At 35.9% G+C, this 25,426-nt stretch overlaps 1 pseudogene; it reads right to left on the bottom strand.

Moving 5' to 3' along the window:
• LOC129075984 (aurora kinase A-like) overlaps nt 1-24,739 on the bottom strand; it is a 32,608-nt pseudogene extending 7,869 nt beyond the window's left edge.
• Nucleotides 24,740-25,426: the final 687 nt, after the last annotated feature.

Raw genomic sequence — 25,426 nt, 5'->3', positions numbered from 1 at the left:
TAATTTCGCTGTGTTCGTCTACCCAACACAGTTATATCATAAATTTTACCCAATTCCAAGCAGTTGCCTGCTCTCCAAGACTCACCTTAAAGTCACCTAGCCCAAGTCCTCAAACCCTGGATGCATCTTGTCTTGATTTTCCTCCTCTGAGACATTTCTTAGCCTCCCCCAAGGCTGTGTCCTTCCTTACTGCAGTAACTTTCATAATTCTATTGATCAATAGTTTTCAGAGAGCAACTGGTTCTTCAGGTGCTCTTTTTGGGAACTCATAACTTACATTTACAAATGCTGTTATCAACATCACTGTTGATATTTGTTATATTTGAATGTTTGTAATTGGTTCTTGTGACTCCTTTAAGTAAAAGTTGTTATTTATTTATTTATTTTTTTCTGAGGGAGTTTCATTTGTTCTGGGTATAGGACAAGTGACAACCACCCTGGGTTGTGAAAGTGTTTTAAGGGGGTGGGTTTTGTTTTTAATTGAGTTTCAATAGATTAGGACCTATTTTCCTTTCATTTTATATAACATGTATATAACATATAATGGAAGTGTTTGTTGAAGTATAAAATATAATCTCCATGTAGAAAAAGGAAATATCATAATATACAGCTCAATACATTTTCACAAAGTGAACACCTTTCTGTGACTCTCATCGAGATCAAGAGAAAACATTACCAGCACCTCAGAAGCCAGCCTTGGGCCCCCTTTCAATCAATACCAATCCTATCACCCACTTGAGTAACCACCATCCTATCTTTTTTTTTTTTCTTCTTTTAGGATTAGAGTTAAATTTAGAGATTAGGTTTAGGGTTGGATTTAGGGTTAGGTTTAAGTTTAGGATTAGGGTTATGTGTAGGGTTAGATTTAGGATTAGGTTCAAGGTTTGGGTTACTGTTAGTTTTACACCATCCTGTCTTTTAACACTGTTGATTAGGTCTGTTTGTATTTAAACTTTATGTAGTTTTCTGAATGGCTTCTTTTATTCAACATTGTATTTGTGAGATTTACCCATATTTGTGTGTGGTGCTGCTGATCATTTTCATTGCTGTATTTCAATGTGAGAAGATATCACAATTTATTTATCTGGACTGATTTTAATATTGTTTTAGCTTCTGGTTCTTTGTCTAAGCAGGTCTTGTATGTTTGGATTCTACATATGTGACTGCAGAAGGCTTTAGATTTTTATTTTCCTAGGTAACTGCTTTTCTTCCAAGTTTCTGAGCAGCCAATAAGCTAATTCACAGCTTCTTAGGACTATGGGCAGAATATCACATTTTTTCTATAGATGAGACAAACTGAAATTCTAGATTTTATGCAAGGGGCTTAATTCTACTCCTTGATTCACACAGGACTGAAGTTGTATCGTTTGTTCTGTGGGAACATATCTGATTATCTATCTATCTATCTATCTATCTATCTATCTATCTATATTAGTTAATAGCACTCTCCATTGTGAATTATTATTATTATTATTTTTAAAGATTTTATTTATTTAGTTTTAGAGAGGGGGAAAAGAAGGAAAAAAGGGAGAGAAACATCAACGTGTGGTTGCCTTTTGCTCACACCCCCTGCTGGAGAGCTGGCCTTCAACCAAGGCATGTGCTCCACACTGGGAATGGAACCAGGAACACTTGGTTTGCAAGCTGGCAGTCAGTCCACTAAGCCACACCAGCCAAGGCCATTGTGAGTTATTTTTATCACTACTAAATTATCCTCTTTATCACATTTGATTCCTTTTTGATTTAAACTCTACTTTCCCTGAATTTATATTTCACTATCAGCTTTCTTTTTGTTTGTTTACAGTTTAAGTTGCCTACTCCTTTATTTTTACCATTTTTATTTTATTGTACTTTAGGTTTGTCTTTCAGGCAGCACATAGTTTTTTAACTAATATTTGTGTCTCATTATGGGACATTAAACCTTTCCTGTATGTTGTGATAATTGCTATCTGTAGTATTCTGCTATATTTTGTTAAGCTTTATATCTTTTGTGCATGTTTAAAAAAAAAACTTCTGCTATTTGAATTTTATTTTCTCCAACAATTTGGAAGGAATTCTGTAACTGTTTTAATTAATTTTATAAAAGTTTTTGTAAGTTATTGTTTATGGAAAAAAATTTTAGCTTATGTTTCTCCAAATATTAAAGTAAAAATTAAATAGTACATTTTGGTCTGTCTTTTTTCCTAGCCTTGGTGAGGATGACTTGGGTATAAACCCATAAGCTATAAAATGACTTATCTGACATTCTACATTCTGTTTTTCAGTACATGTATTTATCAATATTTGATTCAGTACATTACTATTTACCAATATTTGCATGCCTTCCTTAGAAGAGAATTACATAGTCTTGGCCTGTTGATTGATTTCAGGTGTGATGATGTGCCTTGCATTGGCTAATAAAATGTTGAGCAGACACTCACTGTGGCACTGGCAGGCAGAAGCTTAGGACCAGGATATTCTCTGCCATTCTCTCTTTTTCCTCTGCCACTGTGACTGGCATGCTCTGGCTGCTTTTCTGTTCCTTCCTTGTGGATCTGTCACTAGCTGGGCTGAGGGTGACGATTATGCTTAGACCCCACTGTTGATCAGCTGTGGACATATGCTATGAGAGAGAAAAAGTAACCTCAGGTTTTATAGGCCACCAAAGATTTTAGAATTATTTGTTACCTCAGCATTACTTGGCTTACACAGACTGATACAATAATGTTTGAAAAAGTGTCCAATGAGAGGTTGGGGATGAGTTTGCCTCCAGAAAACCTCGAGAAAATTAAGCTAATAAAGTCTATCCACAATATGGTGATTTGTCTATTTTGATCATCAAACAAGAGATTCTTTGTAAACATGTTTTGGAATGTCCAAGAATTGTCCTGGGGCAAAGCAGTATACTTCATGAGAACAGAAATTAGTGGTCTCCTGAAGAGATATAGTTAGCCCATTGAGAGCTCAGTATTCAATAATGAAGAATTTTGTCTTTATCTTGAAGCAGGAATCTGGTGGATGGTCTTAAGCATTCATTTATTTATTCAACCAAAAAATATTGGACAATGACTATGGGCTCATCACTATTTTTAGTGCCAGCCCCAGCTATGAGCAAAACAGAGTTCCTGCTCAAATGGACCATCCTTCTGGCAAGGAGACAAACTATGTCCCTGACACTGCAGTAGTACCAGCACAGACAACTCAATAGTCTCTGATAGGATTATCCTTGCTGATTGCCTTAAAAGTTAATGTGAGAACATTTTGATTAACAGTTTGTGGTATAATTCATTCTACAAGTATGTATAGAGATATGTGCAAGATGTGTAATACAGCCAGCCAAGAAAAACAGTATCTGAAAGACACAGGCCAGTTTTCTAGTTTAAACTAAAAATATTACATGCTTGAAAACTATCTTGTGATTAAAATATATATAAATAAGAGATCTGATGAGACAAAGTTATATAATCTTTGTAACAGAGTTTGTGCTCTTTGCTCTGACATTGTATCTTTTTAACTTAGGAAAAATAAAAATGTTAGTTAATAGAAATGGAGTTGTTCACTGAAAGGAAAAGAAATCAACAGAGACAAGAGGGAAGGAGGGAGAGGGGGCAGGGAAAAGGAAGGGAAGGGGAAAGTCAAGGAACATATAGCAAGGACTCATGGACAAAACCAAAGGGGAAGAGCTGAGGGAGGGAAGGAGGGAGGGGGCAAGGGAAAGTGGTGGGGGGAGGCAGAGACAAATGTATTTGAAAAAATAAATTAAAATAAAATTAAAAAAAAAAAAGAAATGGAGTTGTTCAAAGAAAAGTACCGAAGGACTGTGGGACAACTACAAGAGGGGTAACATACATATAATGGGAATATCAGAAGAAGAAGGAAGAGAGAAAGGAGCAGAACTATTTGAAACAATAATGATTGAGAATTGCCCCAAATTGCCCCAAACTAAATCACACCATAAATCAGACATCACACCATAGATTCAGGAAGCACAGAGAAAGAATGTGTTCATAAAGTCTTAGAAATTTGTAGGCTATTTAGTTTGGATTATTTCTGATAGAAAAACTATGATTAAACATTCACTGGTCTTTTTTTCTTAGAGAGTTCCAGTTTGCAACAAATTAATTTTTAAATAGATTAGGTAGTTGAAATTCTAATTTTCTCATTAATTACCTATTAATATTAAACTTTAAGTAAAATGAATACATGACTACTGAAGTTACTCATAGTATTTAAAATATTTGACATCAGCCATCATAGTACATCTTGTCTTTTTGTATCTTCTGTTTGAACTAAGATTTCTCCAGTTTCTTAAAATACTCCTTATATGAAATGGTGTTAAGTCTAATCATCATCTTATACCTTTTTCTGAAAAAGTTCCACTATAAGATGTGGAACCCAGTATTTCTATATACTAGCAATATTCAATTGTAAACTGAAAAGAAAACAGTGCTCAAACCTATACAATTTATGATAATTCTATTAAAAAAGAAATAATTTAGGTACAGCATTAACTAAAAGCATGTACAGGGTCTGTATGTTAAAAATGAAAAAACACTAAAAAATGAATTAAAAAAGAAAGACCTAGATAAGTTAAGACAGATACTGTTTACATGGATTGGAAGACTTAAAATAACTAAGACATCAATGATTCTCAAACTGATAGAGTGATTTAAATAAAATTAAATAAAGCTCCTATAAGAATACTTAGTAGATAAAGACAAGCAGATTTTAAAGTTACATGAAAAGACAAAGAAAATATAATAGCACAGTTAAGAAAAAAATGAAATTAGCAGAAGCATAGTACTTGATTTTGACTTATAATAAAGCCATAATAATCAGGATAATATAATATTGGTGAAACAATGGACTCATAGGTCAGTGAAACAGAATAGTTTGACAGTAGATGCCCAGATATATATACTCACATGATTTTTGACAAAGGTAAAACGGCAATTCACTGAAGAAAGGGTACTTTTTTCAACAAATGGTGTTGAAATATAATTGGACATCCACATGTAGTAACATTCTAATTTTCATGCTGTACTAAAGGTAACTCAAAATGACTCATAGATATAAAATTATAAAGATTTTAGGAGAAGATATAGAAGAAAATCTGCATTACCTTGGGTTTGACAAAAAGTTCTCAGATGTAACACCAAAAGCACAAGCTCTTAGAAGAAAAAGATGAACTGGACTTTATCAAAGTTAAAAACATTTGCTCTACAAAAGATACCACTAAGAGAATGATAAATTACAGGCTGGTAGAAAACATTGCAAATCACAAATCTGGCAAAACAATGTATCCAGAATATATAAAGAACTCTCAGAACTTGCAGGCAAGAAAACAAACACCCAGTGAAGAAATGGGCAAAAGACTACAGACATTTCACCAAATAAGACACACAGCTGATAAATGAGCACATGAAAATATGCTCAACTTCATTAGCCATTATGGAAATGTATATTCAAACCACTACACACTGATTACAATGTTTAATAAAACAAAACTAAACAAAAAACTAAAACTAAAATTAAACCCCTGAACACAACTAAGTGCTAGTAAGAGTGGAGTAACTGTGAGTATTGTCACACATTGCCGTCGGGAATGCAAAATGCCCCAGTCAACCCAGAAAAAAGTTTGACAGTTTCTTATAAGTGTAAACATATGTATGTGACCCAGCAATTTTATTCCCATGTATTTACACTGGAGAAATGAACACTAATTTCATTCAAAAGAATATGAAAGGTTTATAACAGTTTTATAATAATCACAAAGAACTGATCACAACCCAAGTAGCTTTCTTTTTTATTTGATTGTTGTTCTAACACAGTTGTCCCAATTTGCCCCCATAGTTCTCCCCTCCCCTCTTTTCCCTGCCCGCCACTCCCACAGTCAATCCCCACCCTGTTGTCCATGTCCATGGGTCATTCATACATGTTTCTTGACTAGACCCCTCCTCTTTTTTTCCCCCTTTTCCCCTACTCCGGTCACTGTCAGTCTGTTCCTTGTTTCCATGTCTCTTGTTCTATTTTGTTTGTTTGTTTTGTTCATGAGGTTCCTCTTATAGGTGAGATCATAGGTTATTTGTCTTTTACCACCTGGCTTATTTCCCTTAGTGTAAAACTCTCCAGTTCCATCTATGCTGTCATGAAGGGTAGGAATTCCTCCTTTCTTTCTGCTGCATAGTGTTCCATTGTGTAAATGTAACTTGGTTTTTTGATCCACTCATTTACTGATGGGCACTTAGGCTGTTTCCAGCACTTGGCTATTGCAAATAATGCTGCTCTGAACATTGGAGTTGTTCAGTTTTGATTTGGTGTTTCAGAATTCTTAGGGTATAATCTCAGCAGTGGAATTGCCAGATCAAAAGGCAGTTCCATTTTTAATTTTCTGAGGAAATTCCATAATGTTTTCCACAGCGGCTGCCCCAGTCTGCATTCCCACCAACAGTGGACTGGGCTTTCCTTTTCTCCATATCCTTGCCAGCACTTGTTTGTTGATTTGTTAATGATAGCTATTCTTACCGGTGTGAAGTGGTATCTCATTGTGGTTTTAATTTGCATCTCTTATGGCTAGTGATGCTTAGCATTCTTTCATATGTTTCTGGACCCTCTGGATGTCCTTCTTGGAGAAGTGTCTGTTCAGGTCCTTTGCCCATTTTTTAATTGGATTGTTTGTTTTCCTAGAGTAGTGTGAGTTCCTTATCTATTTTAAACACCAAATTCTTTTATGAGGTATTATTGGCAAATATATTTTCCTATATGGTTGGTTCCCTTTTCATTTTGCTGATGTTTTCTTTAGCCATGCAGAAGCTTTTTATTTTGATGAAGCCCATTTGTTTATTCTTTCCTTTATGTCACTTGCTCTAGGGATGTCTATTAGTGAAAATATTGCTGAACAGAATATCTGAGATTTTGCCCCCATGGTCTCCTCCTGAACTTTTACAGTGTCGTGGCTTGTATTTAAGTCTTTCATTTATCTTGAGTCTTTTTTTGTGTATGGTATAAGTTGGTGGCCCAGTTTTGTTTTTTTTTGTTTTTTTTTGCATGTAGCTGTCCAGATCTCCCAATACCATTTATTGAAGAGGCTATTTTTACTCCATTTTATGCTCCTGCCCCCTTTGTCAAATATTAATTGACCATAGAGAAATGAGTTTATTTCTGGGCTCTCGATTCTGTTCCATTGATCTATATGTCTGTTCTTATGCGAGTACCAGACTGTCTTGATTACAGTGGCTTTGTAATATAGTTTGATATCAGGTATTATGATCCTTCCAATTTTGTTCTCCTTTTCAAGATTGCTGAGGCTATTCAGGGTCATTTTTGGTTCCATATAATTTGTAAAAAATATTTGTTCTAAATCTGTGAAATATGTCAATGGTATTTTAATAGGGATTGTGTGTGTTGAATCTATAGATTGTTTTGGGTAGTAGGGACATTTTAATGATGTTAATTCTTCCAATCCATGAACCAGGTATATGCTTTCATTTATTTGTATCTTCCTTAGTTTCTTTCTTCAGTGTTCTGTAGTTTTCAGAGTATAGGTCTTTTACTTGCTTGTTTAAGTTTTTCCTAGGTACTTTATTTTTCTTGTTGCTATAGTAAATGAGATTTTTTTCCTAGTTTCTATTCCTGATATTTCATTGTTGGTGTACAAAAATGTCTTTGATTTCTGAATATTGACTTTGTATTCTGTTATTTTGCCAAATTCACTAATTAGGTTGAGTAGTTTTTGGTGGAGTCTATAGGGCTTTCTATGTACAGTATCATGCCATCTGCAAATAATGACAGCTTTACTTCCTCCTTTCTAATTTGGATGCCTTTTATTTTTTTTCTTGTCTGACCACTGTGGCTATAACTTCCAACACTATGTTGAATAAAAGTGGTAAAATGTAGCTACAATGCAAATACCTTTCTATGGGTGAGTATGTGAACTGTGGTACATTTGTAGAGTGCTACTTAAGAATAAAAAGAAATGTACTATTGATTCACAGAGCATCTCAAAGGCATTACACTGAGTGAAAGAAGCCAGTCTCAGAAAATTCTGTATAATATGATTGAATTTAAATGACATTTTGGACCAGGCAAAAATGCAGGGACAAAGAACAGAATAGAGATTTCCAGGGGCTGGGGCTCTGGAAAGGGATCAACTCCAGAGGGGTAGCACAAAGGAATTTCCTACTGTAATGGAATTATTAGGTGTCTTGATTGTGGAGATGGTTATATGAGTTTATACTGGTTTTTGAAATTCAAATAACTTTACACCAGAAATACTCTCTTCCAAATACACATACACACACACACACACATGCACACATGCGCGCGCATACACACTGTAAATATATGTTTATATAGGTATATATGCCTATATATATGTCCATACATACACATATTTTGATTATGCTATGCAGTTATGCTTGGGTGTATGCATTTGTTAAAACTCATTAACACTTAAAATAGGTACATTTAATTGTATACAAACTGCTCCTGAATAAAACTGATTTAAAAAATGTAGTGTCCAGAACAGAACAGAGAAGAACAAACAACTAATTAGCATTAGGTGGGACTGAACAGTTCTTTACTTCATTATATGCTCTATTAAAGTCTATGAATTTTAATATTAATAAGGTATGCAAAAATATTTACTGGGCAACCATAATGTTGCAGAGTATTGTGTATGACTGATATAAGAACTAGAGATGGTTTCTGCCTTTTGAAATACTCTCAAATAATTATCATAGAAGTAGTATGAATATGTCATATGGAAAAAGAACAGACCATTTAAATTCCAGGCATTGTAGTTTTCTGTCTCACCTGTGAAGTTATAAACTCCTGCCCTGACTGGCGTGGTTCATTGGTTGAGCGTGATCCTGCAGAGTGCCAATGGTTCAATTCCTGCTCAGAGCACATACCTGGGTTGCAGGCCAGGTTCCCAGCTGGGGTCATGTGAGAGACAATCTATCAATATTTCTCTTGCTCATTGATATTTCTCTCCCTATCTTTCTCCCTCCTCTTCCCCCAAAAGTAAATAAAATCTAAACACATTTTTTAAAATGTTATAAACTCTTCAAATATAGGCAGCCATTATGGGGAAATACAAACTATTTTTTAAGAGATTGATTGTAATAGTTTAGCTAAAGAAAAATAATTGCATTTAGGTAGTTTGAGGTTGAAGCAAGTAGCAGAAAATACAAACTTGTGAGATTATCTGGTTTGTACGAGGTTTTGAACCATGAATCCCTTTCAGGAAAAAACAATTTGAGGTTCTGTTAATATGGATACTTTGAAGTACATTAAACAAATATTATTCACATTATGTGGATTTTGGTAATAGCTGACATTACTCTTGTATCCAAAACACACATTATGCATGTTTTACTAAAATTGTTTTGTGCAATCTCCTGTGCACTGGAAAATGGATGCTGTGAATTGCAGCAAAGGGAACTTGCTGTGAATGTAAGAGAACATCAGAATTCATCATAGGAAAAAATGATGGGTAAAATCTTTTGTGGGATTTATTCTGCTTATGTTGCCTTCTTAGGAAGAAATTTTGATAACCATCTGTTTCACATTAGGATACATATGAATCTTGAGATGTTGGGAGTTTTTACAACTAAATTTTATATTTTTTTGAGGAGCAAATTTGTAAATTTGTGTGCTTTCCTTTTGTTGGTAGTGAGATGAATGAGGAACAAAAATTTTGTGATTTTTCTAGGAAGAAATGAATAATACATCATAGAAATTTAAAAAATAGATATATAATTGACATATAACATTGTATTAGTTTTAGGTGTATGACTTAGTGATTTGATATATGTATATATTGCAAAACAATTACCAAAATAAGTTCAGTTAATGCCCATCACCACATTTAATAACTCATTTTTTTTCTTGTGATGAAAACTTTTAAGATCTACTCTCTTAGCCACAAATATACACCACAGTGTTGTTAGCTATAGTCACCATGCTGTACATTACATCTCCAGGACTTACTTATTTTATAACTGGAAGTACCTTTTAACTATCTTCACCCATGTCATCCATGGTCCCAACCTCGTGTCCCTTCTAACCACCAATCTGTTCTCTGTGTCTCTGAGTTCATTTTTGATTTTTGATTACTCACAAGTGAGGTCTTACAGTGTTTGTCTTTGTTTGACTTACGTATTTCACTTGTCATAATACCCTCAGTGTCCATCCATCTTGTTGCAAATGGCAGGCTTTCCTTGTTTGTTATGACTGAATAATATTCTAGTATGTATATCTCTATATCTCTATATCTACCTATCTATCAATCATCTTTCTATATCTATTTATCCATCTACCAGTATATCAATCTACCCCATTTTCTTTATCTATTCATTCATCAATGGATACTTAAGTTGTTTTCATGTCTTGGTTATTGTAAATAATGCTCCAATGAACATAGGAATGCATATATCTCTGCAAGATAGTGATTTCATTCCCTTTGGTTAAATATCCAGAAGTGGAATTGCTGGCCTATATTGTAGTTCTATTTCTAATATTTTGAGGAACCACCATACTGTTTTCCATAGTGGCAGCACCAATTTACATTCCCACCAACAGTGTACAAGGATTTCCTCTTCTCCACAACATCTCCAACACTTCTTTATTTCTTGTCTTTTTGATAATAGTAGAAATTACAATTAAGTTACAATTCTCCTATGAAAAAATATTTTTAATAGCTGATCTACGGTTTATGTGCCATTTTACTTTATATCAATATAAACTGCTTGAGATACATTAAGTAATCATCAACTCGATATTAACCTAACAAAACACCCAACTTTATAATGGAAAAATTATGACTGGAGTTTCTTAAATGATTTGTTCGAAGTGACACAGGTATTTTGTAGTATAACTTGTGCAAAACCTCAGAAGTCTGGCTATCCAATTGGTCTTTTTTCCCCCCACAGTATATTATGTTGAAAAAACATATATATTTTATATATATAATATATATTACTGTATATATATATTATATATATATTTTGTGGATATATATATCTCCACAAAAATTCTGATTGTCATCCACAGTTACGCAGTGTCAAATACATATAATGCATTATCTAGCATATTGACCTTGTAATTATAATTTGCATATGTCCAAACTAGTTTCCACATTTTTTTAAAAAGATACTAGAAGGGAGAGTATAAATGCATTTATTGGTAGGCAATGGTTATAAGACTTAACAAATAAGTTTTATCCTCAGGAATTTGAGGTGGACATGTGAGTAAAGAGATTCCCCCTTCCCCGCGGTCCACTGAATGCTCTAAGAGTAGGTACTGCAGCTGGACAGCATCAGTTTCCGACATATCTGATTGTGGTGGACAGAATTCTGGCCCCTAAGAAGATTCTATAATCTCTAATCGTTGGGTCTATGAATATATTTTTTATCTAGTAAAAGGGAACTTTGCAGATATAATTAAGGTTACTAATCATTTGATATTAAAATAGGGACATTCCTAGATTTTCTAGGTAGATCCAATGTAATCATGTGAGCCCTTAAACCAGAAAAAGAAGGCAGAAGGGGAAGTTAGAAAGATTCTATAGAAATCATTATGATTGGGAATGCCATTCATGGTTTTGAAGGAAGGGCATGCTCCAAGGACAGTGGGCATGAGCCAAGAACAGTGGAGACCCTCTAGAAGCTGAGAATGACCGCTGGCTGACAGTCAGCAAGAAAACAGGGACAATTGTGTCAGCAACTTGAATGAGCCTGGAGGTGAGTTCTCCCTCAGTCTCCAGAAGAGTCTCTCTGGAATTCTGACCTCCATTGTTGGGGGGTAATACATGGGTATTGTTTTAAGCCACCAAAATTTTAGTAATTTGTCACAGCAGCAATAGAAAACAAGTAGACTGACCGTGTGTGGAAGCTGGAATGGGGGCCCACCAGAGTGTCACAACTAAGATGCCTCTTGGGAATAAACTGGGATGAAGAGAAGAGAGAGTTGGGTTACTTGGGGTTTTCCTTTGAGAGCAGGTCAGTGTCAGAAGAAGAGGCAATTTTGAGCATACAGCTTTGAGTATCTACTCAAATGGCTTGTCAGGTCAGCCTCTTGGACTCATGGTTAAGCTTTAGTTTCTATTAAAGAGGGAGTTAAAAAAAAACCCTGAGATATTTCACTAAAATTTCCATAATACCCTGAAGCTATCAGATGCTACTTTATTTATTTATTTTTAAATAGCATATGTGTTGGCATATAGTGAAATTAAGTTTACTTTCCTCTCAGGAAGGCTTCTACTGAAGTGTGTTGGTTTCCACAATGTTCAGAGCAGCTTGGGCAATGAAAAGGCCACTTCAGAGAAGACACAGTGGAGGAATAAGTTCTTACACTTCCCATTGTATTCATGACAATCTGAGTAGTTTTAGAATTACCGTATTTTACGTTGCTATTTATTTATATTATATAATTTTCTCAGATAAACAGCTTGTCTAAGATTACTGGAGTATACTAACTGGATTGCAGAGTTTATGCTGGGATAAATGAAAGCCAATAACGCTAGGGTCAGTTAAATTGTTAGCTGGGGTTCAGTGCAGAAAAGAGATCCCCCCCAATAATTGAAGCAAGTAAGGAATTTAAAATAGGGAACTAGGAACCTATAAAGTTTTTAGAAGGGAGGGGGAGCAGATTCTGGACTGGGCTTCCAGGAGTCTTCAAAACAATGGGGAACTGACCTATAGGAAAGCTACCCTTGAGACCACATAAAGCGGTCTCACTTTACATGCCAGAGTCAAGACTGTCACCTCTACTGTCACTGTACTTTTGCCCCTGGGCACCCAGGAAACAAGAGTGGATGCTCATTGCTGCTCAGAGGCTCTACCTTTATGAATCCAGCTGAAGATGTTGCTGCCTACACCAAATTGTCTTTCAATAAGGAGGAATCTGAAGTGTAGCCATTTCTGCAGTGATGTTGGATAGCAGAGACTGCCTAGAATTGACTGGGTAATGACCTCCCACTGATTTCCATTCTTTAAATCTTGTCCGTTGGCATAGCTTGTATGCAAAGCCTTAGGTCCAAGGGAATGAGAGTGATATTTTAAGCTTTCTAGTTTTTCCAACTAAAAGATAAGTGGTTAAGACTTGTAACCCATTGTACAACTTCCACACATTTGGGTAGGTTGTGGAAGACTGGGACCAAAAACTAAGAAATTGAACTTAATCCTATAAAGAAAATAGCTCACACATTTAGAGTATTTATGATATTCCAGGAACAGTTCACACCACTTTTGTATATAGTATCTTGTCCAATTTTCTTAAAAACCTATGAGAAATTATCCCCAATTTATACATGAGGAAACTGGGGCAGAGGTTGATTAAATTATTTGACAAGGTCACAACCCAGTAGTTTGAATTCATGAACCGTATTCTTAAATACCATGTTACATTGCTTCTTGGGGACAGAATTAAGGTAGGATACCTGGAGGTAGTAATGCTTCAACTAAGTGTTGAGATTGAAAAGTTACCCAGGTGAGTAAGGCACAAGTGGTTTTTTAGAGAAAACTATGGAGATGCAATGGAGCGTGGTTCTTTCCTGCTCAGACAGTTCTGGGGCTGGCAGCTTTGCTTTGAGCCCTGTTAAAGTTTCAGTCAACTGACCGTTATTCCTTACAAAACGTTTCATTATAGCAAATTTCAAACACACACACACACGCGCGTGGAGACACACACACACACACACACACACATATCAAATTCAGTTAGATATTTGGCAAGAATACTTAATAGGTGGTACTTCTGATTGCAACAAATCAGATGGCATATAAAGTTTAAGTGTTTCTCTGTATTTTTAAGATTGATTAAGTGGGCTCAGGTGTCACCTACCTGGTCCACCTAACAGAAGGCTTCAAACAGTCTTTTTCGTAATAGCATTGTTGGCATGAGAGATTGACATGGAATGAATAGGGTATCAAGGTTATTCAAGCATACCAGACTGTGACCAAATTATGCCTGTTCATTATATATTTTTTCCTGAGATAATTTTCTTCATCTGTTTGGCCAAGGAATAGTGGCTCTTCTCATTATAAAGGACTCCTTCTTCAAATCTCAAAATGAAGAAGCCATCTCCAAAATTTATAGATAACAACACTGTACTGCATACTTGAAAGCTGCTAAGAAAAAAGTTCATAACAGAAACAACAAATGTTTGACTATGTGTATGCTTGCCAATGCCAGTCATTTGAAATGGGTCTTTTGAGTTACTACTGCACCAGGTTATAGAGAAGATAGAATAGTGTAAAGACATCCCTTTGCTGATTAGCTTCTCTGGGATTACCAGATATGAGTATGTATATGTAAGAAACTGCAAATTTGCCTGCGTTGGGTCTTTTTATCCCATATCAAGGGGAGATGAGATTAAAAAATCTGCTCTGCTGTCATTTTGTATGATCTGGATTTTCTTTGAAAGATAGTCAACCTAAGAATACAAATATTTTCCTCATTAGTATAATGATGTGTGCTCATTATATAAAATAAGATTACATATAACTGCATCAATTGGAGACAATCACTATTGAATATTTTTGGTAAATTTCTAGTCTCATTTTTCATGTACATTTTCCCCCATTGTTGAGATGCTTCTGCATGTAAAGCACTTGGAAAAATAGCTTGATATGTAGCAGATATTCAGTAAAGATTAGCTATTGTTATGGTCATATGCTATCTTAAATCCTTACCCTTAACTTTATTTGATGACAAAAATGCTTCCTCATGTTATACTGAATACTGTATAAACGCATTTTAAGCTATGAATATCCATTGTGTGAATGTAACATAATTTATTTACCTGTTCTTTATTTTTAGATGTTTAAACAATCACCAAATTTTATTTTGTTGTAAATAACATCATAATGGCATATGTGTATAATTCAGCGTAGAACTTTTGTAGCATTTAGCAACTAAGCTGATACTTATGCCCAGGGCATTGTGTCTATATGGCAATAATTTTCTTAGGTGAGAATCACTTATTTTACTAGCTCAGTTTTCTAGGATGCAATCTAATGGTAGAGATTCCTGAATACAATTTTCTGAGCAGCCAAAAATGATCATTTAATCCAAGCACTAAATCTACTATATTCAGCTTCTAAGAGAGGGTACAGGTGTTTTTCAGAGCCTATTCATTCTCCATTTATGTGCAGTTCAACCACTTTTCCAACTGATTTCCTAGCTCTTAGCAAATAAAAAGTAGGAAATTAGAAGGCAGTTTGAGAAAAGCTACTGGAAGGAGGCACACCGGAAACTGAAAGGAGTAACTATGTGCCAAAGGAGAAGAAAAGATTGTAAATGCAGATGCAAGAACTCAAAGGCACAGGACTCTGAGGCCAGTGCATGTCAGATGAATGTAAATTCATGTAAAGAAATTCTTTGTCCTTGATGATGTTGTGAGGTGGAGCGAGACTCTGGTCTTGTAGAGCTGCTCCAGGTCATCATGGATGGGGAAATAAAAATAAGCCGTTCAAGACACTTTCTTGGTCTGCCAGGAGAAGGGGGTGGCAATTCCCTCTAGTGGAGAAGGCCCTGAGCCCGTGTCCAATGGCTTTTATTGAAAAGGTTATCAGTGGGGGCTAGGTAGTAGGAATGTATAGGTGATGTCATTACATCAGTATGTTAATGTTTACAGAGAATAGATGATGTTTTGAAGAAAACAAATGGCAGGAACACACCGATTTACATGGGTCCAAGATGATACAAGTAAACATAAGAGCACCAAATGGTTTAGGGTCAGGGTCTGTGAATAATGTAAATTTCCTTCCCAGTATGATCCAGTTATCATAGCTTTTGAGGGGAAAAACAAAGCATGCTTCAAAGAGCATAATTTACTTCTAGGCCTGATTTCCCCCAGGAACTGCCTGATCCAGTTTAGGGCTGTACCTAGTAGTGTTTCAAGCATGAGCCAGGCAGGGGGAGCAGAACAGCCAAGGGATATGGAGACTTCTTTCAGATAAAATGAGGACTCCGGCCATATCAAAGCCGAGGGGTGAGGATCTTTTGCCCTTTCTCTGTGTCCCCCAATCCTTTCCTGATTGTCACTCTGCGACTGTACCTGCTTTAGGTTGCCCCGCCATCGAGGGTTCTTACCTGTCATTGACTAACCAGCCATCCTCCGGGGCCAAGCAGGGTGATGTGAGGGAGGCAGGGGCTGTGCCCCTGCCAGGAGGACAGGTTTTGTCTCCTCAGTGGCCTATTTTCCCAAGGCCTCCTTGCTCAGCTCCAGCCTTGGGGCCCTCTCGCCTGTTGGCGAAGCTACAATCCCTAAAGCCAGACAGGACGGTTACCAACAATGTTGTAACAGCAAGGCATCATTAAAATCAATAAATGTTTGTTAATTTACTTAAATATCTATGTCAAAAGTAAGGTCAGAAATTCTATTTAAAGTTTTTTTGAAACTCAAGCATTACATGTTATTTTATTTTTTATTTTTCAATTACAGTTTACAGCCAGTATTATTTTGTATTAGTTTTAGATGTAGAGCATAGAGGTTAGACAGTTACATACTTTACAAAGTGGTCCTCCAATATGTCTGGTGTCCACCTGGCACCGTATGAAATTATCACAGTATTATTGACTATATCCCCTACTCTGTACTTTATATCCCCATGACTATTCTGTAACTACCAATTTATACTTCTTAATTCCTTCACCTTCTTCACCAACCCCCGCCCCCACCCCAACCCTCTTGCAATCATAAGTCTCTCTGTGTCTATGAGTCTACTTCAATTTTGTTTGTTGGCTTTGTCCTTTAGATCCCATGGTGCAGCAGCTTCACCAATCCCTCCATTCTGAATTCTGAGAAGACACCCCACTTACCTGTTCTGCTGCCTGTGAGAGCCTGGGGATCCCCTCAGGACATCTATAAGGAGGGTTGTTGATGGTGGAGGTTCTATATTTCATGCCATGACCCTGAAGTAAAGAGCCTTCATATTTTTTCTATTTCTATTCAAAATGTTTTTTTCTGGTACATGGAGGCAGATAAGGAATAAAGGAATCTTTTAGAAAAGCAATATTTCTAAATTATGTTTCAATTTCTAATCAGCCTTGAAGCAAACTACCTGTTTTAATGGAAACTATTGAGAACCTTGATTCAGAGTTTTGAAATTTAAACCCAATCTTAAGCCCCTTGAAGACATAAGTGAGGAGAGGAGGGGAGCTATAGTAAGAAATTTCATCCTTTCTGCTGTTCATGGTATGTACACCACATTTTACAGAATCACAAGGAAAACTGGAATGAATGATGTAAGAACATATCTTTTTGAATGCACTTTTCCATGGGGATACTAAAGAGAATGTGATAACTATTGACCCTGTCTTTAGAGAAAATGAAGTTGTTTCATTCACCCACTTTATCTGCATAAATCAAATAAAATTTTAGGTACAAAAGATGAAAATGCTTGTCAGAAGCCTTCATAAGAACAAGTATCTATTAAACAGAAAGGGACAATCTGTTGTGACTGTGTCTAGATTTTAAAGATTTCGAGTTATTACTTATGTCTCCAGTGGGCTTACACAAGCTTTATTATTAATTTTTTACCAGTAAAAAAATCAGCAGAGGTATAAATGTATAGAAAAAATAACTTTATGAATTATGAAGAATATTCCAATAAATAATGTCAGGATAGGATCCTCCAAAAAATATAAAAAGAAGCTACAAAGATAGAATTACTTGGAGCAATTTCCCTAAGACACTTTCTTAATCTGATTTTTAAAGGTTTTGAAATTCTGATTTCTATTTCTTTATACGGTAGGAAAAATAACAGAATTTTAATTTATCTTCTTTCAAAAAATGAAACATCAGTGTGTAAATTTTGTTTTTTGGAATACATGAATAAGCTATAATGAAAGGTATATTACTATTTTGGTATCTGTTCAAGAAAGAAATATATTCAGCGTTAGAGAAATTAAAGCAGGATGCCAAAGAATACATCTGATCTGAGACTTCTTGGATTTGGTGACAACAGAGATGAATATTTCACTCTTAGTTAAAAAAAGAAAGCTTTCAAAGTTGTACTTGCTGTTATTTCAATAATACTTTTCTCAGAAGAGTATAGACTAATATCTCAACAAGATACTTTTATATTGGTGTCACATGAAGTGAAATATTGTTATTAAAATGTCTGAATTTTCTGAGTGGCAATGCACATTAAAAGTTAATCATTATGGAATCTGTAGTAAATAGTTAATGGGGCACCCACCGTTCCAGAAGATTCCAAGTTATTCTTCTCTCATAGAGAACAATTAAATAATGACCAACAAGTAGAGGGCACAGTTATCACTGAACTTGCATGTAAGTAAAGAGAGCTGGGAAAGATGCCCTGCCTAAAAATAAATATGTAGAGTACATCATTGTCTTGCAAACTGATACAAACCTTTTGGGTATTTATAATTCTTAGTTTTATTTTTTGGTTGAGATAGCTTATATCCAACATTCAAAGATATATGGGGGTTATAGGTCCCCTCTCCAGTCCATCCCCTCTACCTGCTAATATATTACAACCAAATCACATACTGACACACTAAGAGGTATTTAATAGTAGACTGACATAAAACAGTCTTGCAACCTGTTCTGTAAGTTAGATGAAGTCCTAGCTCTCTGTTTCTTTTTTTGTTTGTTTGTTTTTTTAATTTAGTTAAATTTATTGGGGTGACATTGGTTAAGAAATTGTAAGTTTCAAGTATACAATTCTACAATACATCATCTGTATATTGCATTGTATGTTCACCACCCAAAGTGAAATTTTCTTCTGTCATCATGTATTTGACTGCCTTTATTCTTTACTGCTCCCCCCACCCTCCTTGCCTCAGGTAGCCAAAATCTTGTTGTCTCTGTTTCCTTGGCTGTTTCAGAAGCACCATGCAGAAAATGTTCACTCAGAGCAACCAGCAGTGGCAGTATTCTTGTGGCAGGATTGGGCTGTCTTAGTCTGAGTGCTGTGACAGAAATTATTCAGTGTGAGGAATAAACTGTTACTGTGTTAGGCCGTTGGATTTTGGGTTTACCTGTTATACTTTAGTGTACCCTGACTATATACCACTTTTTTACAGATAAGGGCGGGCACTGGTCATACTGTCTTAATTTATTAGAGTGGGAAGTGAATCATTAGAACTTCATGAATTGCATACATAAAGGAATTGGTCAAGTATGAAGGGATGTGTGTATACATATATGATAAATATTTCCATGTATCACTCAAATCATACATGTATTTATTTTACCATAGGAGTAGTGTGGTTCATAAATTACAATCATGAAAATATTCCAGAAGGTATATGTGACACCTGAAGAAAGGCTGCACTAAAAACACTGAGTCCTAAAATACTCTTGTGTTTCTGATATTCTTTTTGCCATGTAATCTTCACCTCTTCCTTGAGTAGCAAAAAAGTATTCTTAGTTAAATGTAAACAAATATTTTACTACTCAAAATATTTTGCTTCTATCATATCCCATTAAAAAAACTTTATTTTTTATTAAAATTGAAGAATTAAAAATGACTAAAGAATTGAAAAACAAAAACAAAAATAATGGTAGAATCCAAGGCTTTGTAAGCCATACTTAAACTGATAGTGCTATTGTTATATCTAAGAAATCCTTTTATTAACATTTTACTTTAAGGAGATTCTTGAGCTATATCCTGATTCTTCTCACTAATATACAATGAACTTGTTCAAAATCCATTATTTCTTGTTAGAGTAGTTAATAACAAATAACTAGAGACAAAAACACTTGATGTGAGGGGAATCCAGGTTAAATAAAAATTTCACTTCGTTCTTTAATGTATTTAAATATTTTATATGCGACTTTGAATATAAATAGACCACATAATATACTTCCTGAGTTGATGGATGTGAGGGGTACCTAACATGGCCTCAATAATTCTGCCTCCTGATACCCACAACCTTGTGTAATCCTCTTCCCTTGAGTGTAGACTGACCTAGTGACCTAGATTGCAAAGAGACTCTGACTTCCATCTTACTCATCTGCTCTTGCTCTCTCACTTGTTCTCTCTGATGGAAGCCAGATGTTATATTGTAAGTTGGGAATGTCCTATGAAGAGGCCCTACTGAGAAGCATGGAACAGATGGAGGCCTCCAACCAATAGCCCAGGAGAGACTGAATCCTGCTAATAGCTATGTGAGTGGGTATGGAATAGATCCTCCCCAGTTGAGCCTTTAGATGATAGCAGTGCCAGCCAATACCTTGACTGAGAATGTGAGTCTCAGGGTTCCACTAAGCTGCAGTAACTTTTCTGACCCACAGAAACTATGAGTTACTAATGGTTTGTTGATTGAAGCTGCTGCATGCTGGAGGTAATTTGTTTAGTAGCAATTGAGAATGAATACAATGGATAAAAATGTAGATGCAAAGGTGAAGACTATAAATCTAAAAAACATAAAGATAAATCAAGGCTGTGATATTAAATGTAAATTAAAGATCTCTTTCTTTAAATTGTTTTCATAGATCAATGATGCTTTAAAGAATATGTGGTGACTATCCAGAGCATGACTTAAGAGGGCATTACTTGATGGTCCTGAAAGTCATGAAGAAGCCTAGGTCAGGAAACAAGCAAGCACGTGACTTGCATTTATATTGCCTTTTTGTTTTGTAATTCTTTGACCAGATCATAAATGCTTAAATCCATCCATTTTTAATGTCTATGAAGATAAATTCTAAGAATACATATTATTGACCATATGATTAAAAAACTAGATGAAAAAAATTAAATTAGGTCTCACCATCTTTTCCTAAGAAAGTAATACATGGAAGGGTTGATATTTCACTTAAACAATCTATTGCTTTTGACAATGCAATAGATTGACAACAATAAAGGATCTGAAGAGAATGACTCCAATACGTGGATGTTGTCTCATTTCAATAAAAATTAGACACTAGATTTAAAGAATCTTATTGTATTCCTTAGAGGTCTAATATTTCTCACGGTATAAGTCTGATGGTTGTTAGCTTCAGACCATGTGAACTATGTTATTTTGCATAGCTACTGGATATTTTTATGAATGAATAATATTTATGTTAAGTTCTATAATAATACATAGAATCCTCACTTATTCAATATGTTAAACTACTCAATCCTATTCATAAAATTTAAGCAATGACTGATTACTACATTCACTTGTGCAATCATTATAACACAAGTAATTGATAAGCTTGTGCCACTAAATAATTGATTTTAGAAGCCTGTGAGTAATGATCAAAAAAAGACATTTAATATAATTAGTTTCTTAATCACTATATTGTTGGCCATTCAAGGTGTTCTAATGGCCAAGAGGCAGTACTACATCGACTGGGATTAATGCAAAACTGCTCCCAGGGGGAAAAAGTGAGAAGGTGCCATTAGAGATTAATTATATTTAGAGGAGATTTCTAATTTCTAGCCTTGACAAGAGGTGGATTTCATTCCATCAAGTTTTCTGGGAAAAGCCCAGGTCCTTGTTCCATCAGATTACCTGTGGAAATATGACTGTCAGGATCCAAAGACACCTGGACTTCTCTCAGATCTTTACACTTTGGTGCTGTTAAAGGGCTCTGTTGTGTCTCTCTGGATCTGAGGAGAAAGAGCTCAAGTTAGTAGTTCACTTTTAGTTAACTAGCCGACTTTTGCCAGTAGGAATCTTGTATTCTCACAACTTGCTAGGCTTGTATTGTATTTTAATTAAGGGAAAGAGAATATAAAGTAGTAGCATATTTTTGGCAACAGATGGCTATTGCGGCATTGCTGAATCCACTTCTCATCTGCGCGCCAGGGCAAAACATCGCATTCTCCAAGGAGATGCACCTACTTCTTGCTCTCGCTAGTATTACTGATCTAGACTACATATTGCTCCAAATGACCTCATCACAAAGTCTGTGCCTCCTGTGACTGACAAACTATGGCACTCCTCTCCCTGTCTCTGAGAGTAGAGGGTTTGATGAGCTTATCAGGAAGAAGCTATTAACATCTGCAGGGAATGAGAGTTGGCAGGCCCGGGTACATCACTTTGTTCACAGCATTATACTTGGTTGGAATCCTGTGCTTTATCCTAAAAGTACCATCAGGGAAGTAGCATTTTGTGGAAATGGTATAGAATTGGGAGTCAGATGAAGTTCAAATCCATGATATATCAATTGCTAGCTATAGGATCTTTAGCAAATTACCAAACCTCCATTGGTCTTAGTTTCCTAATCTGTAAAGGGGTGATAATTATACATACCTTATAGGATTCAAGTTATATATAGGACAGTATATTTTATTTTTTTAAATTTTATTTAGTGATTTGAAAGAGAGAGAGAAACATTGATATGTTGTTCCACTTATTGATGCATTTATTGCTTGTTTCTTGTATGTGCCCTGACTAAAGGTTGAACTTGCAATCTTGGCATATTGGGATGAGGCTCTAACCAACAGAGCTACCCAACCAGGGCTTGGGGCAGTGTATTTTAGGCATGCAGTAAATATTAGCTCTTATATAGAATGGCTTACCTTACGAAATGGCTGACCATGCTTAACTCCGTGTGATCATTAGTAACTAATATTTGTGCAGTGCTTTGAGGTTACAAATGTTTTAAAATCTATTTTCTTACTTACTACAGCAGGAGAGGAGGGTCTGAATCATTGAGAAAAGTGCCGATCACAGGTAAAAACGTGGCAGAGTTGGGACTCAGAAGCCCGTCATCTGGCTCCAAATTTTACATTTTACTACAATAAAAAGACTGCTTCTCAGAAATATATTTCTCTTCTGCACATGTATGAAATATTGTTTATACAGTTCATTTGGTATTATTACCTGCTGCTTTATTCAGTAATTTCCTTTCGTGGATCTATGTTGTTTTCCTAGTGAGTTAGGAACAAGCACCTTGCTTTCCGAATCTCTGTAGCCCCTCAGTGTCCTAGCTTATGGCTTGCTTTGAGAAAACATTCAATAAAAGTAGATTGATATATCAGTGGGGGCTTTTTCATTGTAAACAACAGAAATAGATGATTCTGGCTCATGTAAACAAGAAGAAATCTATTGAAAGGCTTGCATGGGCTCACATTATTTATGGGTAGCTGAAAACAGGTTCATCCAAGGTTGCTCTGGAGATAGAAGCATCACATTGAGCTCATTATAGGACAAGTGTGGTTGGGACCCTGTTATGTGGGGGAAAAAAATAAAAAGTTAGCTACTTTCAATATCTATGTCATCCTACTCAAGAATCATATTTCAGGGAGAGAGTATTTGAATGACCCATTCTGGGGTACTGGTCTGTTCCTTGTTGAGGGGAAGCTAGGGCATCTCCATACTATCCCACCAGACCATACCCAATGGGGTAGAGTTAATTCTTGAAAATAAAATTTGGGTGCTGTTTGAAAGGAGGAAGAGGTACTGGGGAGGCAAACTCTCAGCCCGCAAAAGCATACAAACAGCATTCAACTACAATTAGTTGAATTATTTAAAAAAGCCTTGCGAATTGTTTTCAATTTTCATGGATCCAAGAAAATAAGATGTGAATAGTGAATGACTGGATTTATAAAGCTTAATTTATTTTAAAAATTTTCAATTACAATTTACATTCAATATCATTTTGTATTAGTTTCAGATGTCAGCAAAGTGGTTAGAAAATCATGTACTTGTGCCACAAGAATTTTTAAAACCTGCAATACCTGACTATGTAGTCAGGGGCAGTGACCTCTTTTTCCTTACATTGTCAAAAAAAAAAAAAAAAAAAAAAAAAAGACAATGACCAACACAATAATAGCTGTGTGGTGTGAATGAATCAAAATTATACCTATTTTTTAATCAGGTGGGCAAAAAATAGATTTTTTGGTATGCCACAGAATTTTGATAATTAGTTTGCGTGCCAAGAGATGAAAAAGGTTGAACATCGCTCCTATTGACAGCTCTGAGAGGCACATATTCTAGAATTAAGTAGATTCTGGTGGCATAATGGAAATTACCATACGGTCTGAGAATATTAGGGTGCCACAGGTGGGATTGTATTTCTATTTCTCTTCTCAGCTGATGCTCAACTCCTGCTTTCTCTGGTTCTTTTAAATAAGACTTCCTGAACCACGATGAACTTGCTTTGTTTTTCTCTCACCAGGTCAACATTTGCAAACTTCCCTTTACCAGAGGGTGACCAATTTAAAAATCTTCCAAAGCCCATTGTCTTTTTATTTTTTATTCTTCATTTTTCTTTTTCTTTAAAGATTTTATTTACTTTTAGAGAGAAGGGAAGGGAGGAGGAAGAGAGAAACATTGTTGTGGGAGAGAAACATCATCAGTTGCCTCTCACCCCCAGCTGAAGAGTTCGCCTGCAACCCAGGCAGGTGCCCTGACTGGGAATGGAACTGACAACCTTTTGGTTTGCAGGCAGGTGCTCAATCTGCTGAGCCACACCAGCCAGGGCATTTTTCTTTTTTGATGTTAGTTCCTTTTCAGAATTTATTCCAGGGGCTGGTGGCGGGGGCTGCTCGCTCTTTTGCACATTATTCAGTGGTCTGGAGACAGGACAGGGGGCACTGGTTGCCTAGAATTGCTTCTGCTTCAAATTCAGAACCAGTTTATGGCCGGAGAAAAGTCTTTGTGCTTGTGAAGGAACTCACTGGGAGGAATTTGAAGGACACAAGACCCCCTGAGCCTGGAGACTATTTGCAGATTACAGATACTGAAGAGGACATTGCTGAGTTACCAGAACACATTTTGGACCATCACCAGGTAGAATTGTAGTCTTAGCAGGCTCTGACATGCAGTTTTCTTTAGATTTGTCCATGTTGCATGTTGGCTCCAGCCTCTGACCCAAAGATGCTGAGTCCTCTGGAGAGCCAAGCCCTCTGGAGACAAGCTGTCACGTGCTAGAAATCTTTGCATCTGATACTCTAGACTTCCATCTATGTGGGAGTTAATTTTCCTGGGGCTATGAATGGGAAAAGAAAAACATTTGTGTTATATTTCTAATGCAAAGAGAGCAAGTGATTTCTGCTTGAGGGGGACTTCATTTCTTCAGGGGACCTGGTTGCCCACCCTGCTAAGCACTTCAAATAAATCATCACATTCAATACTCCTGACAAGTACATTAATTTTGAATTTTAAAACCAACCTTCATTTATGGTTCTTTTTTATTTCCACCTTGAAAGACAGTTCTATTCAAAGGCCATTGAGAATGTTCAGAACAAAGACAGACTCTGAGTGTCCCTGAAAGGTACTTTACTGTCTTCCTCTACACATTTAGAGGAGAACAAAAGGGGAGAGGGGAGAAAAGGAAAAGCAGGTTTATGGAACTTGTTACTGGCTCTTGAATGATTTAGTAATGACAACAGAGAAATAGGCAAGTCCTAGAACCTGAGAATTTGTGTTCATGAAGCTGTTTTATGTTGGGGCTGGTTTCCTGAAGGTTTTAAATATTCTCTTTTAATGTGTGTCTGGTGAATAGAGTGATAGCCAGAAGACTAGGCTCTTG

This window comes from Pteronotus mesoamericanus, unplaced genomic scaffold (assembly GCF_021234165.1).
Source record: "Pteronotus mesoamericanus isolate MK-2021 breed Mesoamerican mustached bat unplaced genomic scaffold, CSHL_Meso_final contig_56, whole genome shotgun sequence".
NCBI lineage: Eukaryota > Metazoa > Chordata > Mammalia > Chiroptera > Mormoopidae > Pteronotus > Pteronotus mesoamericanus.
Note: the sequence above shows the minus strand (reverse complement) of the source record. Positions and strands in the feature narration are given on the sequence as shown.